The 13,629-nt window shown below is 38.4% G+C and overlaps 1 protein-coding gene across 1 annotated transcript in view; it reads right to left on the bottom strand.

Annotated features, from left to right (window-relative positions):
* LOC102197157 (microfibril-associated glycoprotein 4-like) overlaps positions 1 to 13,629 on the bottom strand; it is a 74,328-nt gene that overhangs the window by 56,607 nt on the left and 4,092 nt on the right. The gene's annotated exons all lie outside the window — the stretch shown is intronic.

The raw sequence follows: 13,629 nt of genomic DNA, 5'->3' as shown, positions 1-13,629 counted from the left end.
ACACACACACACACACACACAGAGATCCCCTGTGACCATGCATTGTACCACATTAATCCCCCGACACTTATTTAAGCCAAGATTCATGTCAGAAGCCTGCTCTTCTTTCCTGCTCTTCAACCAGCGTGTTTATATCTCTTTGTCCTCCACTCCATACACCCGCTGCCCATTAAAATATTCAGTCCTTACATTTCTCTTTGTTGTCTGTCTTTTCTGAGCACACATGCTTGTATTTTTTATTGTTTGCATGTTGGAAGGTTTGCATGAAAGAGGACAGAATTTTTTGCTTACATTAGCTCCAAGTAAACTTTGTATTTTGGGCTGTTTTTATGACTATTAAGGATACCGGGATTAGCAGTGGGGGAAGGGGACATGCATTTTCACACTTTCACCATGCGAAACCAATTTAATCTTCCAATTGATCAATCAATCAATGTGATGGCCAATCTGCCACATTGTCCCTAAGGCATATGGTGATGCGCCAGTGAAACAGAAACACAAGATGAAACAAATATTATAAATGTATCATATTTAGAGCTGCAATATTTAGCTGATTTTATTGGTGAGTGGTCTAAAAACTATCTGCAAACATTTGTTACTGATTAATGGTTTAGATATATATTTTGAGTGGATACCCCCAAAAATGTCTGTTTTCATCGCTGAATGTTTTTCCTATATCTATTTAATATTGTTAACAGAATACCTTCAGACAAAAACTAAACACAATATTGACATTAGTGGCAAAAGGGGCATGCATTGCAACTATGGGATGTCAGTGAATTAAGTTCAAATAAATATAAATTCAAATATTAAATAATATTTTAATATTACAGAAGTCCAAAAATATTTTAATATCAGCAAAGCTAAAGCAAAATGTCAAATTCAGATTCACATACGAAATGCACTAATGAATACGTAAAGAATAGCAAATATTAGATGATGTTAAAGTTGCTCAGTATAACAGTTTAAGTTTTAGTAGAGAGTAAAAAAAACTGTGTTTGTGTATGAGGAGAGTGGTGACAATTCAGGGTTAAACAAACTGCTAATAATGCACCAGTTTTCTAGGCGATTTCACAATTTTTTTTAATCACGGTGACCTACCAGTGTTGATTTTCTTTCTAAGAACTATAACTGACACCATATGCAAAGAAAAAATCAACTTTTCTTTTTCTATTATTATATTTAATAAAGCAGTAAAGTACAGGAAATACTGTACTTTATACTGCAAATAAAGTGCTCTGCTACTAAAAAGAGGTACAGATAATAAACAGAAAATGAATTAGTTTGCATCGTTTACCGTTCATACTGAGGCTGGCACTGAGCACTAGCCGCTTTCCCTTTGTTAGCTTCTTCAAGCTGGGCATGTTCAGCTGGATGACGGTGATTTAAGTGTCTTATTTAGGTTTGTTGTTACGTATGAGTTTTTGGGGGGTGGTTCCCTTATTGTTTTGTGTCTTCCTCATTTACAGTGAGAGTGTGAGTATCTATTTCCCCGCATCGCTGTGTGCGTGTTGTGGATGCATGAAACAGACTGGTTTATAATTGGTAATGTCTGAGACTGATCGGTTGGTCACTGGTTTGGGCTGAGCAGCCTGACAATTCATCGTTCGTCGTTCCAGTCCCTGGCCTATCAAGTAGTGCATCTCTAGTGTTAACACAAGAGAACAGATGCTCCTTTTCTATACAGATGTGCTGCAGTGTAAAGAATTAGTGCATGTGATATGAAAGAGTTCCTGTATCTGTCCCATCAGTTTGTTACCAACTTTTCTTTGCTGTCTCTCACGTAAGTGGTGCAGAGGGTAGTGAGAACTATCCATAATGCATAACAGTTTGTTCAGTGAACAGTTTGCAGCCTTCCTAATTAATTTATTCAGTTTGTTGGTGTCACCAGCTCCAATGCAGCCCTCCCCTCCAGAAGACCACAACATAGCACGCTGCGCTCCCCACAACAGGAGATCTCTACTTCCTTAAGAAACACAGCCTGCCAATCTACTTCTTATACGTACCCACTGTGTTCATCTCCCAGTTGAGCCTGTTGTTGAAGGTGCACACCCAAGTACTTGTTCTCGTCCACCACATCAATACGCTATCCTAGGATAGGCAGCCCTGATATGAGCTAAAATTACTCTGACATGGGCAAGTAATTAAATCTCATCTTTGAGGCAAGTTACTGTCAGCTACAAAGCAATGCACTTCAAGTAAAAGTGATATTTTTATACACTATGTCACCAGCTTTTCATGTTTGTTGTTGGGGAAGGGCAGGTAGGTTGCTGAAAACATCAGCCTGCTCTGGCTGTAACAAAGCTGATACATATGATGAATACATAGTATTGCTGCAGTCCATTTAGCCAAAATAATGATGATTAGTGCAGCTTTGGCGGTTGCTAATTTTACAAAATAATTCCTACTGTGAGGCGCTGATTGGGCTGCAGCGAGCTATCACTCTATTATCTTTGTTGACAGCCAGAGAAGGAAAACTAACAGTGACTCACTAAAAGATCTATTAAATGGTTTCATCTCAGAGCTGTCAACATGAAACCCACTCCACTCATTTCTCTTCATGCTGTCTGATTGTTGCAGGGGTTTTTATCACCACTTAGAGAAACTCAGTTATCAAGCTAAAACAAAACGAACCCAAACTTTTTTTTTATGTCATCAGAAGAATGCAAAGTCATTTGTATGATAACATCAAGATTTACACATGTGAGCATTTACAAGCTGCAGCAGCAGATGCCAGCAATGTAGAATCTGATGGGACGGAGCAGAGATAACAGAAAAGGAGTAACTTAACTGAGGAGAGAGCATTATGAATAATAGAAGGACTCCTCTACAGAGCTGAGCAGAAATACAGCTGGAGTAGAGATGTGAAAGGAAAGTAATAAGATAAAGGAACGTTAAAGGAGAAGAAAGTATGTGCGAACTGTAGAGATTGCAAACACCTGTGTATAGGAAGGAAAGTTGTATGAAAGGTTACATGTCACCATATTGTGCCATTCTTGTGGCACCAGGATATTATGTTCACTTTAACATGGCTGTGAAGGGGGTTGCTGTGCCAGAGGATTGGTGCAGAGCCTCTCAAGCATTGTGATTGGTGGACCAGGAAGGCAAGAAAGGGTTGTTGGGGATGCGGGGGAGAGGTGATGCATAACACAAAAAGGCAAGAGGAAGAGAAAAATATATATGATGAAACAAATTGAAAAGATGGGGGAATTAGAAAAAGCTTACTGAGTGAGATTGAGTTAGATCAAGGAGAGCTACTGATGAAGTAGCAGGGAAAAGTAGGGAAGTGGAGAGTAGGCAGAGTGAGGGCGAAAGAATGACAGGGAAGATGAGGATGTTGTTAGTTAGGTCTTTTATCCTCCCTTCCTCCGCTTCCCTGCAGCCCTGTTCTCTCTTCTCTCCTCTGCAGTGGAAGATCGACACCAAGAACTGGGACAGTCCATTCATTTAGCACACACACACACACACACACACACGCATACATGCACGAACACGCAGTTGCGTTTCAACAGATTTAGCTCATCTTGTCTTCTCATTTAACCGAACCCTTCATTATTGTTGCTTTTCCATTTCTACACACAGATTAGTGCTTAGCACAGAGACAGCATATTGCAGTAAATTGAATTAATTTGACTAAAACATATTTATATCCATGTAACTTTTACAGGCAGGGTTGCTGTGCAATCGGAATCTTTGTAGAGGTGTTTTGCAATTCCAGTAGTTCATATTAAGAATGTTGGAGAAACTTTTTTCTCTATGTACAACAGAAGCTGCTTTTCTTTCTCCACTTTTTGTCTCTATAGTTTTGAGATGTTTTGATCTTTGAATGCTAAGCTTCTGGGGCAGGTATTGGTTAACAGGTCTATTATAGAGAACGGTGACTACATTGTATAGTCCGTAAAACCAAAAGAATGAGCTAAAAAATCATTAAAAATGCACACAGAGCTGAGGAGGAAGGGAAAGTCTGGTGGAAAGGAGAAGCAAGTGATTTATTTGAAGGTTTGGATTGAGATATCTATGTTATCTATAGTGGTTTGGGGTTGTCAGTGGGGTTTTCCACTCATTCTGCTTGTCAACATGTGCTGGACACAATGTGGCTTGACCCTTGACAGTTTGGTCAGGGACTCAAGTGTGTTAAGAGCAGTTAATGTACTGCAGTCCCAAGCTGCTAGATCTGCACACAAGTGCAGAAGAGTTTATAGATAGTTAAGTTCACTTTATTCTAAATATTCCCAACGGATCACATTTAAGCTCTAATCATATTACTGTATATAAAAGATGGACATAGTCAGATTTACATCAGCCATGGGTTTGTTAAGTCCTTTCAACTTTTATTTCATGACTGTCTCTGTTTGTTTGTTTTTATTTGGGGGGTTTTTTTGGTGCTACAAACTGCTAACTAGCTTGGTTATCAATACATGCATATCCTGCATTGCAGAGACACAGTTTGTACTTAGAAGCTACTTGATCAAATGCAAATAATAGAATATCAACAACACTAAAAACTTGACCAAGAGATTCAAAATCTATCTGTCAATCAAAGCTGCCACGCCCAGAGTAATATTGTTAGTACTAGTTTATTTTCACTTGAAACGTGGGCATTTTAACATGGCAGTCTATGGGGATGTGAGGTCTCAAGTGGCCACTGTAGGTACTGCAGTTTTGGCACGTGTTGGCATGTGCCAAGCACCAACCTCAGAGACCAGTTTCAGCTTGGTTTCAGTGGTAAAAAAAAAAAAAGATACTGTTTATTATATTTACCACACTCTTCCCAGAAAGGTGTCATCCCCGTGCAGCCCTGCAATTCCTGGACAGAATAAATGCTGAAGAGCTGGTAATCAATATGTTTTTGGGTTTTTTTTAGAAATACAGTTATGTTGTAAAAGAATTACAGAGGGTGTTAGATGGTGGAAATCAGTGGCAAAGATATCAAAAAGTAGATTTGTTATTAGGGAGTTTCTAGATTATCTGAAATGGGTAGGAAATCACAGGATACTTTCATGTTTCAAGGCTGTGTGTGCTCTCTGTGGGTGAGGTGTCGATGCGTGGCATGGGTCCAGCAGAGAGTCACGACACAGACAGGATGTGGGTCTGTGCGCGTTTGTGGTTGAGAGGGGGAAAAAAACTACGCCTGTCTCCTGCCCTCCGCTGTATTCTCCGGGCAAGGCGGACATTTTGAAGGTGAGCGGCAGGAGACCTGTGTGGATCAGACTGGACAGAAACAGTGAGACTGACAGAGGCTTGTACACTCACAGACAGTTCACTGAACGCATTGTTTACCTTCGTGTGTGTGTGGCAGAACAAAGGGGAGGCTTGTCTTGTCTCAGTTAGACAGTATCTGGTAGCGAGAAGTGTGGAGAGGCCGCTGGCACTGGAAACACATGGAACACGTTTAAACTTTGATTTAATTCATGCAAATTATTGACCTTGCAATTAACATGACCTGGTATCTTTCAGAAGTCTTGACACAGCAGATGAAATTTATCTTCTGTTTTTAGATAAATGGATTTACAGCTTCTGTCAAACAAGTGCAAAATATTTTCTTTTCTTCCATTTAAGAGTATTCAGCATGTCTTGTTTACATGTGTTTTGTCTTTTGTTAATATAATAATTCGACATGCCTAAACCTGCAAAAAACCTGGAATTGTCTAACATTATTTTAGCACAGAAGGAATCACAGCTAAAAGATCAGCTTGATACCAGAATGTCGGTAAAAAGGATACCAGTCATAGGCCGTGACCTGTTCTGACCAGCCTCCTTCTTCACATGGTTACATGGCCTTTTAAAATTTGCCCAAAATGCACTTTCCCCTTGCAAATGATCAGAAAATGCTTATTTTCATTCCTCTACATAACAGACACGAAATTAGCCAACTACTGAAACTGTGATTTATTACAGAATATTGATTCTCAAAGAAAGCTTTAGATTGTGATACATGGAGTGTTTATAAATTTGATTAGGTTCTAATTTTTGACAGAGGTTAAATTTGTTTTTTAGCCCTGAAAATTTCATGTGGACACTTGCACTTAAAAAAGGATGAGGGTTTAAAAAATGCTGGTAAATTAAGCTTTAAAAAGTGCCAAAATTTAAATCACCTCTATATACTGTACTTCAAGGTTTTCTAGCTTGGAAAAAATTCATAGTATGAAGGTAACTTTGCATTAAATAGACCGAAATTATAGTCTAAAAAAACTCTTCTAATTCTGAGTCGGTCATTCTTTTCATCGAATGACCCACCTTTGAATGCGTTGACTGCAAAAACAGAAAAATATTGCACAGTTGTACAGTAGATGCAGTAGATACAGTAGAATATATATAGACGCAGTTGGATTGATGGAAACAATATCAGCAGTAAGTTCACATTCACAACAAGATCAAATATATCAGTCTTATTAAAACGAGCTGAGTGAAGTTTGTACAGATGAAACTGTTGAACTGATCAAACTGCAGGCAGCTGAGCAAAACTGATGTGCTAGAAATCCAGATGATCAGCCAAAAGCCAGACCTTTAATGGTTCAGGAAATCAAAGTGTAACCAGTTTGGCCTTCATTGGTGAAATACTTCACTTTTAGTCTTTAAGTGCTGTGAGGCGCTGTTGTTGTGCCATATAAATAAAATTGAATTGAATTTTACTCGGGGAAACTTTTGACCGATGAATTATTTGATGGAGCGTTAACTGTTATAACAGCATCTCATCTCTCAGCATGAAGTCATACATCAGAAAATCCCGTGGGTGTTTCATAACAGCAGTGAGCTTTTCATAATCCTTTTTCACTAGGATAATTTTTCATAGTGTTATTGTCTGCTTTTTGTCAGTGAGCGTTCAGTGAGACAATAGCAGAAGACAAGATGTTTAGTCCCCGGAGGCTGAGGTGAGAAGTCTCTGCTTCTTATTATTTTCATGAAATTTTGAATGCAGCTTTACTGCCTAATCTGCAGCAACTGCAGTGGCAGAGGAGGTGATGTGAGGTTGACGCCCACATCCATCGACTGAGGAGTGAATTATTTTCCTGTGATTCATCTTCAGGGCCATATGAAGATGCAGAAAAATGCAGCAGTATTACACAATATGCACATAGACAGAAGGTGAATAGTGGCAATCTGTCTTGCTCTGTGGTATGACACTCCTCCTCGTCAAACTGTAGATCCGAGCATCTGGACACCCAACACAAAATATCCCAGACTGACTTTTAGCACTCATCATTTCCAATGGGATCATTGGTGTAGAGAAACTTTTTATTCAGTTAATTTGATAGAGAGAAAAAAACTATTGTGATCCTACTCAGGCAAGTCAGGCGGGAATAACTTATGCGCTAAAAATTATTTTCAGACACACCTGTTTTTACTGCAGCTGTTCACACCAACCGTTCACGCTAACCAGTTTATATGAGGTGAATTGTCCTTGGAGTATGAAAGAATATCTTAAAATTTAAGGAACCTCTCGTTCATGTTTATTTGATCAATCTTTCCAAAAAAGATTCTTGAGATTTTCTTTTCGGATTTTGTAGCAAATTAACACAAAGTGAAGTTGTAACCAAAGTGAAATGATTATAGATTGCTGGAGGCAGCTACAGTTGTAGCCACAGCTGCCCTGGGGCAGACTGACAGAAGCAAGGCTGCCCTATCGCACCATCGGCCCCTCTGGCCATCACCTGTAGGCAGCAGGTGAAGTGTCTTGCCCAAGGACAGAACGAGCGAGCCAGGGCTCGAACCGGCAACCTTCCAGTTACAAGACGAACTGCCAACTCTCCGATATATATATCGCCAATATTTCAGTTTATTACGATAGCTGCAGCATGTCATGAGCTTGTTGTACCCATAAGTTCTGGTTTTACTTCAGCCATCCGTGGCTGACAAAGGACGCTTAATTAAAAAAGTGTAGGACATTAAAATGGGAACCACAGCTCGCTGTCTATGAATGATGATGGTCACTTGGCTCGAGACTCAGCAAAGAGAGGAAAAAGCAATGCTGATGTTGAACATTCATCTTAAGTGCCCTATTGATTTACTGAGCAATTTCTTAATTAGCTTTGTGCTCTGTGAGCTGTAAAGCTAAGCTCACCGCTCACATAGTGCTAGTCTCTGTTTACTGAAGTCTTTTATTGTTGAGAATCAAGCTGATAAATAAAAAGCTTGTAATACAAATTTAATCTAAAATACCACAAAATTGATTTGTTTTTTAATGCTTTTCCTTATCAGTCAAACTTTAGATAATAATACAAGAAAAGTGTTACTTAAGTCCATATAAGAATTATCAAATTTTTTTGGACATCTCCCCAGAATCCAAATATTGTGATCATTATCATGCGGATAAATTAGTAAAATTAAAAGAGAAAAACAATAAATCTTAACAGTTAAGAACCTGAAAACCAGTGAAGTTGTATTTGATAAATGGTATAATTATTAGAGTGTAGCTCACAGATTTTCTGTTCAGTGATTCATTAACAAGGTTAAATTGTTTCAGGTCAATTAATGTTCAATTAAAATAGTGAGAAAAAATGCTTTATTTTGTATTTTCCAAATAGATTGCAGTTCGTCATCTGGGACGGACGTCTACAGCAGCAGTACAGCTTAATTATTTCAATAAAACATCAAAAGCTGGAAGAAATAAATTCCATAAATTTTTGCCAAATCAGGCTAATTTTATCAACCCATATTAGCTCATGACAGGTCATCTGTATAACTTTTCTTATTTCTTTAGTTAGAAAAAATTGCAATGCCAAAGACAGCCATGAGCTGTTATAGTTTTGTTATAGCTTGTTATAGGTTTTAAAAACCATATGTGAGGAATCCTGTGAAACACGTTGGTTTATTTTACGTTTTTTTTATTTGCTTTGTCTGTGATCACCAATTCCTCTGGATGCATTGCCATGAAATTTTAAAATTACATTTAACGAACATAGATGATGAATCCATGGGTGGATCTAGAGAAATCTTCTTCTTAGGGTGGCATGGAAATCAAATGGGGTGTCAAAATCAAAGAATTTTTTTAATACATATGCAGATGTTACAACTGTTTAAAATACTTCAAATATAAAGTATACACGTTTCATATAAATATAGTCTATAATGTAATTTGTTTCTTTGCCCCAGATAATTAAACAATTCAGTTACATAAAACATGCAAATTTTGATTTCATGCACTGTATAGCCTATATAATAAATAAGTATGTAGTCCACAAAGTATAAAATCCAGAATGCTTAATGCTTAAATTTCCACAAAATGCCACAGATTTTTCTATGGGGGGGGGGTAACAATATACAACATATTCAGTTCTAGAATTTATATTCAGTGTTAATTGTAGCTAGGCTCAAACTGTTAATGCTATCTTATTTTAATAGGCAACACTGTTATATGCATAACTAGGGTGGCACTAGGGTGCGACATACCACTCCATGCCACCCCTGTAGAGCCACCCCTGGACGAATCATCCTGACTGATTTTTGTTTTCCTCTAAATTATTATGATTTATTGTTACTTGTGTTGCCTGCAGGAGGATTATGACTTATCCAGTTATATATCTGCATCCATTGGACAGAGGGACTCAGAATCTGAAAATTTGTTGACTCTGGTTAGTGATGTGTGATACTTTGAGTGTACCCCATAATGTACAGGACAGTAAGATGGCAGACTTATATGTATGTAGTTAGTGAAGTCCGACGTCAGGCACAGCCTGCCATGGTAAACATGCTAAACATTGCTTTTTTAATATGCTGATGTTGGCTTTTAGAACTTATGTATCCGAGCACAGCCGCTGCCAAGATGGCTCTAACCTCTTAGCCTTGTTAAACTCTAATATCAATATATCCCAAAAATCCAATATCAGTAAAGCTATTTGTATAATGAGGGAAAATTGATGTTGCAAACAGGATTTTGTGTGTGCATGTACAGACAGTGTGATTGTTGACTTGCACAACACACTTACTGCTCATCCCTGCTGATGCATTACGTGCTATGCATGCTGTTGGTCCCGGGCAGATGTTAATTTATTCATGACCAGTGCTCTGTCTCTGTCAGGGAAGATTAGCAGCGAGCAGTGGTACTGTACCTAATCCTATCCTCTCTTTTCTTCATTTTGGACCTTATTGTGTTTGCTTGCTGTCAAGTAAACCATATTGAAATTAACTCTGCTTTAAGGTTGTTTTGGGGAAGGCTAAGAAAACACGACTGACTTCTGTCTGAAGGTGTTTCTATCTCATTTCTTGTTTGTCCTTTCTTCTGAGCAGTCAGTCAGTCTGTCTGCTTCTCAGTGATCATATGCACCCATATAGACGTGCAGGGAGCCTTACATCAGCACAGCCCCTGTAATCCAGCAGCAGAGCGACGTCATCTGCTGCCATCCAGTGAGAGGAGCGGGGGACGGGTTTGCCAGCCAACTGTAAGGAGACCTAATGAGGCATAGGGCTTCCTGATGCATGGTACATGTGGTTTCAGCCGGCGTTTTAACTTCTTAAAAACGACACTAAAAATATAGCCAATTTGTCATTCAGTCATGGGAATGTGCTTCAGAAGAAGAACAGATGTGGAGTCTGTCACGATGAGCTGCCGTGAAATGTGAAAAGAAATGACAGAAAAGGGGAGTTCAAGAGTTGCTGTGTTTTTATCCTCGTCCATCTGTATCTCAAGTGCTGTGAGAATACAGAGACTGCAGTAGCCAAGCAGCCAATCAGATTGCGGCACTCAGAAGCCAGTCAGAGGCAAGACAACAGACATGCCCAGAAACACACAGGTGCTTTCATCTGCTTATTCTGTGCCGGTTTTGTAATATCCACAATAATGGATGAGACTGTTTATCAAAGAAACACAGTTTTATGTTGCATTCTTATGCAATCAAGACTTTATTAAAAATGACTTTTGCATAAAGTAATAAAAACACATTACAACAAACTGAGATAGGACCTTCTGTTTACATGTTTTACACTCAGAACTGGATTTTTCTTTTACATTTTTTACAAAAATGTTTTTTCTCTCTTGCTGCAGTTGATGTAGTATTACTGAAAGGCCACTAGGGACTGATAGAGGACCTGAAAAATGAGCTTTGTATTTGTGAGACTGTGCACACTGTAATGGTTTAGTTAAAATACTTAACACTTACACTTAAAAGCAGTCTTTTTTGCAAGTGCATACAAATTTTAATGTTATTCTTATAGTTACAAGTTATATATTTTAAATTCCAACAGGGTTGTAGACTTTTAATCATCAACAAGTTTGGCTTCTGGGTTCAGCTTCTTAATATTTGTTTTTTTCTTGAATGGTTCTAAATTGGATATCACAAACTCTACAGCAAGTCTGAGTACACTGTTTGGAGACTGGTTGCCTCCTGCCAGACAACCTGCACAGTCACCTTGGGTTCACCTTGCATGCCTCGCCTCACCCAGAGGTTAATGGGAGGATTGCTCAACCTCGGGGTCTCCAGTTGTTTGCTACAACTGCTTGCAATCGGTCACTGAATGCAAAAAATCACCACAAAATCGCCACAATTTTATTTTCTAGCTGGGATCCTATTTTGTGTTCTAGTGTGACTGAAGCACATTCAGCAAAGATATATAGTGCAGAAGAAGATGCTCTACATTTTCACTAGTAGAGCGTCTCCTTCTCTATAATTTACAATATTCTGAAAACTGACTGGAGGGCACGTAGCAGAGTAGCATCCCAGCTGTGTAGTGGTGTGTTTGGTTTAAGTTCTTAACTAATGTGTAAGACACATGGCTGAGCAGTAAAAAACAAGACAAAATATAGAATGTTTAACATGAATAGGAATCCGACCAGACAGTCAGTGCAATTTCTTTCTTAGTCTGTGCTTGTGATCTCTATATATCGGTACCAAAACATTTTGAGGTTTAAAACCTGCCTCTGCTGATATAGCTGTCTGTTGCTTTACCAACCATCACTATGTGTATGTAACATCTATACACCATTGTACACAGATTTTACTGGTGCCAGTCCCACCACATCCATGCCATGTGGGTTACTTTCATTGTCAGTTCTTATAGTTTTAGCATCAAAAGGCCCCAACTGGCCCACAACATTAAATGAACTTGTGAAATTTAGGAACCTCAGTTGCCATGGCAACCCATCCTTCTCAAATTCTTTTTGCCTCCCTTCACAGAAGCCATAAAAGACCAAATACGGATCATTAAACTCTGTGTGTGGGGGGGAGTGTGTCATGGTTAACTCTGATTCTGTGGAGCCTTCTGTGAAATCCTAGGCGCAACATACCTGCGGTGACAACAGAAATATATTCCTCTCTTTGTTTATTCCTAGAGTTCATACACATAAAATAGTGCTGCAAATTAAAAATATCTTCAGGGTTTGTCAGGTTCTGAGACATTTTAGCAAATCTTCAACACTGGAAACAGCTTCAGGCTAAAGAAAAATGTGTTTAATAAGCATTTAAATAAGGGTATGACCTCAACTAACAAGGTTAGCATTTATAAGTTATACCAGTGAGTCAAAGCTGTGTTTTTCTAATTTTAGTTGTGTGTGTTGTTAAAGATGAGAGCTAATCCTTAATATTGTCATCTCAGACACGTAGTTTTCACTGAAAGCACAGAAGCCCCACCCACCTGCTATTTAAGCTTTCTGTCTATGAAGGGCAGCCAATTGGAAGAGGAGTAATTAAGAGCTTGTTTCAGACAGTGGCGGGCACAGTATAAGATAAATGAGGATTTTGAACTGCAGTACACCTCTGGACCTCTAATTAGCCTCTATTTAAGTAGAGGCTGATATTTTCTTGACAAATCTTCACACCAGAAATAAACAAATTTCCCACGTGTGGGACTAATAAAGGTTATCTTATCTTAACAAACAAACAAACAAAAACATTAATTAGATTACAAATGTACTTTTGTGTTTTTGATACGATTAAACAGCCAAGAAAAATGTGTTTAAATAGCATACGATAATAGAAAAATAAAAAAAAGACTACATGTAACCAGTGAAAGCAGGACTCAATAATTACACAAAGCATGGTGTAAATCCAAACAGGTTCACTAATATCACCCAAATAACATCTAGCAGATATGCATTTAGCTCACTTTTAAAGCATCTGTGCAATGTGAATGTCTTCAAGTCAAGTCAGGCTTTAGGCTGCAGCTATAGACAGTTAGAGCTATAAAAGATGGATGTAGCTTTTACCATGACGTCATCCACTGGTTTCTGATGTGCCATTTTGAAGCCTTGACATGAGTGTTTCTGCTGTTGCCATCTTGTATGCAAAAAGCCAGTTGTGACGAGCAGGGCCAGGTCTGACGGTGACTTGTGATCAACATTTCATTAACAAATGAAAATGTGGTTTCATATCATAGATATACAAGATTTACAAATTAGACTTAATTTAGAGCCTGGGACTGTTTTTTGTTGCGTATGAATACATAATGTTGTGATTTTTGTCCGTATCTCTGGTGGTGCGCTGAATCTAAATAGGTGGTCATGAAGGAACATGTCATCCAGTGTTTTCAGCGCTTTTTGGTCAAAAAAATATTTCCGTTGTTATTTTGTTTGTTTATTTTTCTGTTTCGAAAACTTTACGGAGAGATTTCTTATCTGTCCATAATTTTATTAGAAGTGAGGGTCTTTAAACTTGCAAAGTAAATAATGTTTGGACTCAATCCATAGGAGAGATTTTT

The sequence above is a fragment of the Pundamilia nyererei genome, unplaced genomic scaffold, assembly GCF_000239375.1.
Source record: "Pundamilia nyererei isolate P.nyererei 1_Seehausen unplaced genomic scaffold, PunNye1.0 scaffold00017, whole genome shotgun sequence".
In the NCBI taxonomy this organism is placed as follows: domain Eukaryota; kingdom Metazoa; phylum Chordata; class Actinopteri; order Cichliformes; family Cichlidae; genus Pundamilia; species Pundamilia nyererei.
The sequence above is the reverse complement of the archived record's forward strand: the minus strand, read 5'-3'. Positions and strand labels throughout refer to the sequence as shown.